Below are 5501 nucleotides of genomic sequence, written 5' to 3'. Positions count from 1 at the left end.
GATTTTAAAAAAATAAAAAAGGAAATAAATAAAGGAAATAAAAAAAAGAGAAAAACAAGTACCCCTATCGGGTACATGTAAAAAGACCATAATACCCCTATTGGGTATTATGGTGTATTTGGAATAGAAAGAAATAATCCACATTCTCATTATGAGATACAAGGTTTTCGAAACCACTAAGATTTTCCAAAAAATTATACTTTTGGAGACATACAATTTGTCATTTTTGACATCATAACACCGAAAACCCTTTTAGGTTTCCGAATAACAAAGAAAGGCGCAAGGAATGACCTTTGGTAAAAGCTTATCATTTTTATCCATAAGGACAAAACATTTACATCCAAACACCCTTAACCTATTGTAGTCAGGTTCCTTCTAGTATAATTTTTTAAAAGGGGAAATTTTGTTTAAATTTTTTGATGGAAGTCTATTTATGAGATAGACCGATGTAAGGGTTGCCTCAGCCCAAAGGTTTCTTGGAATGTTTTGTGAAATACGCAAAGTTCGAGTTGTTTCAATAATATGCCTATGCTTTCTTTTGGCTAATCCATTTTGTTGAGGAGTTTTTGGGCAAGATTTTTTATGAAGAATACCACAACTTTCAAGACAACTCTTGAATTCATTTGAGAAATATTCTTCTTCGAAGTCGGATCTAAGAATTTTTAAGTTTCCATTGAATTGATTTAAAATCATCATATAAAAAATTTTAAAAGTTGAAAAAACTTCATGTTTATGCTTGAGAAAATATATTCAACAATAACTAGTGTAATCATCAACAAAAATCACATAATATGAGAATCCGCCTTTAGATATCACAGGAACCGGACTCCATACGTCAGAATGAACGATTTCAAAAGGATTTGTTGTGAACATGGATCTTTGATAAAAGGATAAACTTTTCATTTTTCCAAGAATATATTCATTACATACAAAATCTCCTTTACAAGGGTGTTTAACAAAAGGTAAATATAAAATTTTAACAATATTGGGATGTCCAAGACTCTTATGCCATACATGAATATCTTTATTTTGAACAATGTTACAAAATTGATTCTTGGAAACTTGGAGAGAGTCAACATAGTAGAGATCTCCTCTCCTAGAGCCCTCCTCAATCAACCTCCAGAACTGATTATCATGTATCCAACATTTATCAAAAGAGAATTTTATATCGCAACCATGGTCCGAGAGTTGAGAAACTGAAAGTAAATTCAAATTTAGTTTTGGTATGAATCTAATTTTTGGAATAAAAAAATCTTGTTTTGCGAAATTGCCTATTCCTTTAATTTCAAGAGATGTTTCATACGTTGTTGAGACAAAAGATAGAAAAGAATTTTTAGAATATTCGGAAAGAGAACAAGCACTTGGGGTCATATGAAATGATGCACCGGAATCTAAAAGTCAAGATATCTTACCGGAGGGTGAAGAGGTTGTCATAACGGCTCGAGAAGTTCCTCCCTTGAGAAGAGGTTGAAGAGCTTCCATAATTTTTGTAGAGAAAGAGACCCATTGGAAGAGGATGATCGTTCTTCCGGTTGAGATATGGTAGTCATTGCAAGCAATTTCTTCCATTTTGGGCAAATAGGTTTGATATGCCCTGGTTCTTTACAAAAATGGCAAGTTAGTTTGCTATCGTCGCTTTTTCCATTTTGCCCATTTGCTCCTTCATTTTTGAAGTAGGGAGGTTTGTAAGTCTTCACATTGTTACCCGGTCTTGAAATGGCATTCACCCCTTCACTTTCTTCTTGAATAGAAGAAGTAGCAAGGATGCTAAGATTGCCCTTACTAATACCCATACGGGTTTCTTCCTCACTCAATTCAGTAATAACATCTTCAATGGAGGGAGACGTGAAGGAAGAAAGAAGAGAGGACCAAATTTGTTCAAATTCGGGTCTAAGGCTATTTAGAAAGTGAAAAAAGTGATCTTCCTCAAGTTGCTTGTTTCTAAGCTCGATAGCTTCACTATTCTATTTGGGTTCAAGCATAGCAAGCTCGTCCCAAATGGAAGATAATTTGGCAAAGTATTCCCGAATAGTCATCTCATTTTGTTGTAGGTTAATGTCCTCTTTTGAAGGTAGTACTTGTGCGATAAATCTCTTGATGTATACATTTTTCAAGATATAGTCAAGCTTCGGAAGCTTTGTTGAATTTGATGATATTGGCAATGATCTTGGTTTCAACGGATGAGAAAATCCAAGATAAGATCTTGAAGTTTTTCATTTCTCATTCATGTTTCTTCGAATAATCTTCAAGAGCTCTTTGCCTTTCTTCTCCTTCAAGAACCTTTATATCTCATTTCTTCATAATAATAATGTTTGGTTCGGGTTCCAGTATTGAACGTTGAATATACTCCCAAAGCCCCTTCCCTTTAATATGGGCTTCCATATTACAGGCCCAAACATGATAGTTGGAACCATTGAGTTTAAACCCGAGGGAGAAGGTATTTTTCTCCCATTAGAGAGGATAGAAATAAAAAAGAAATGGTTTGCTTCTTTCTCCTCCAAGAAATTAAGTTACTTCCCACAAATACACAGAATCTTGTGGTAGACTTCCTATCTTTTACAGATCCAGCATAATCAACATCAGAGTAAGCAACTACATCCAAAGAGCCTCCCTTGAATAATAATCCTTTTCCAGGAGAAGATTTCAAGTACCTGAGTATCATCATTGCATCATTTCAGTGTACCTCTGTCGGTTTGTCTATGAACTGGCTAACCTTGCTTACAGCCAAAGCAATATCAGGTCTAGTCATCATCACATATAGCAACTTCCCTACCAATGAGCGATAGCTCTTGCTATCAACAGGTTCTGACCTCTCATCCAATAAATGAACTTTGTGTTCCATTGGAATATTTGTTGGTTTATCTCTCAACATTCTTGTCTCTTTTAGTAAATCAAGAACATACTTCCATTGTGATAAAACCACACCCTCACAGCTCCTGACCACTTCTATGCCCAGAAAGTATCTAAGGGAACCAAGATCTTTTATAACAAAATGTTTTTTAAGATGAGCCTTTGTAGCTGCAAAAACTTTCATGTTGTCTCTTGCAAGTATGATGTCATCCACATATAACACCATAACTATTATGCCTGAGTTAGTTTTCTTAATAAATAATGTGTGGTCTGACATCACCTCAAACAACTTTTGAAACCACGCACGAGGACTTTGCTTTAGACCATATATCGCCTTTTTTAATCTGCACACCTTATGACACTTCCCCTCAACCTCGAGCGCAGGAGGTTGTTGCATGTAAATTGTCTCAGACAAATCCCCATATATGAATGCATTTTTCACATCTATATGACACAAACTCCATCCATAGTGAACGGCTACGGAAAGAACAAGACGAATGGTGCTCATTCATGCCACTAAAGAAAATGTCTCAAAAAAATCAACACCATATGTCTGAGTATAACCATTTGCTACTAATCTGGCCTTGTACCTCTCAATTGAGCTATCTGAGTTATAATTAATGGTATATACCCATTTGCATCCAACAATGTCCGCATCCAATGAAGGATCAACTAGGTCCCATATCTATTGAGAAAGTAAAGCTTCCATCTCATCTTGCATAGCCTGCTTCCACCTGCTATCGAGTACGACCTTTTGATAACTTAGACGAATAGCTTTAGCAGATAGAGCTGAAATAAATGATTTCATCTTATTACCAATTTTGTCATCTGACACATACTGAGACATAGGATATAAGGTACATTATCGTTTCCCTTTTCACAGAGCGATTGGCATGTCATCATCAACAGGAATGTCAATGCTATCAGGAGCACTTACCTCAGGAGAAGAAGAAGATGGAGGCATTGGAGGAGGTGGAGCTCTATGCACATACATCAATGGAGGATTGCGAAACCGTAAGGTAAGTGGAGTTGGATTCGGTGATGGGGGCACCGATTACAAGGGAAAAGGAGGAACAAGAAGCGGAAAGGAGTCATCTTGATTAACTTGCATCCTAGCACCAGGACTGGAATAATATGGAAGAGACTCCAAGAAGGATACATCCGCACTGACATACTCTAGATGAGAAATCGAATCATAACATATATACCCCTTTTAATTTTTATGATAGCCTATATACACTTAGTGGCTTGAGTTGCTAATTTATCACGATCAGGTCCAAGTCTGTGCACAAAACAAACGCACCCAAATACCTTGGGCGAAAGAAGGAAGAGATGTGCATTAGGATACAAAATTTGTAAAGGAATTTGGTCTTCCACAGATGATGAAGGCATATGATTGATCAAATAGCAGGTTGTGATAACTGTATCACCCCAATATGAAGCAGGAACATTGGATTGGATCATAAGGGTGCGGGCTACATCAAGGAGATGCTTGTGTTTTCGCTCAGCCACCCCATTTTGTTGGAAAGTATAGGCACAGGAGGTTTGAGGTTGAATGTCATGGTCCCGATAAAATTACAACAATTCTTTAGTTTTAAACTCAAGCGCATTATCAGTGCGAATAATCTTGACAATGAACTCAAACTGAGTTTTTATTTCAATAACCAAGGATTTGAGGATACTCGGAACTTCAGATCTTTCCTTTATTAAGAACACCCAAGACAACTTAGAAAAATCATCGACAATAACAAGATAATAACGACATTGGGTCCTGGTAGGAATCTTACTAGGACCCCATACATCAGCATGAAGAAGTTCAAAAACTTTATGACTCGACTGACTCTGACTAGAAGGAAACGAACTCCTATGATGCTTGCCCAACTGACATGCTTCACACTGGAATGATGTAGTAGACGAAATTTAAGGGATGACACGATGAAGCTTTGACAATGAAGGGTGTCCGAGACGACAATGCCACTGAACAGGACTAGAGGAGTAATCGACTGAAGCATAAATATTCTCCACTGGGTGATGTAGATAGTAGACTCCATTTTCTTCACAGCCTCCATCAATCTTCTTCCCCGTCAGCAAATCCTGAAAATGACAACATACAAGATCAAATATCACTCTACAATTTAGCTCTTTAGTAAGGCAACTAACTGAGAGTAAACTTTGAGAAAATGAAGGAGCATGAAGGACATTGTTCAACTGCAAGGAAGAGGATATAGAAACATTTCCCTATCCAACAACAGGGGAGGAACTCCCATCAGCTAATGAGACACTCTGATGTGCAGTAATAGCCTTTAACTCTGAAAATTTTTGAAAGTTTCTACATAGATGTCTAGATGCACCAGAATCAATAATCCACTTACTATCATGGGAAGACAGATTGTCTCCTATTGAGTAGGCCACACCAGCTACAGGAGAAGAGGAACTTGAAGGACGATGTGCATCCAACTCATCATATTCTACACGACTAAGAGTAATAGAATCACTAGGGTAATCAATTTCATTCTCTACCTCGAGTTTTGTAACATTAGCTTTTGAAACATTTGGCTTCAATGGAGGAATGGCAGGCCGTCCATGTTTATCCCAACAACGATCTTCTAAATGTCCTAATTTTCCACAATAGGTACATTGGAGTTTACCTC

The sequence above is a fragment of the Nuphar pumila genome, chromosome 6 (genome assembly GCF_984573655.1).
Source record: "Nuphar pumila chromosome 6, dmNupPumi1.hap1.1, whole genome shotgun sequence".
Lineage (NCBI taxonomy): Eukaryota > Viridiplantae > Streptophyta > Magnoliopsida > Nymphaeales > Nymphaeaceae > Nuphar > Nuphar pumila.
Note: the sequence above shows the minus strand (reverse complement) of the source record.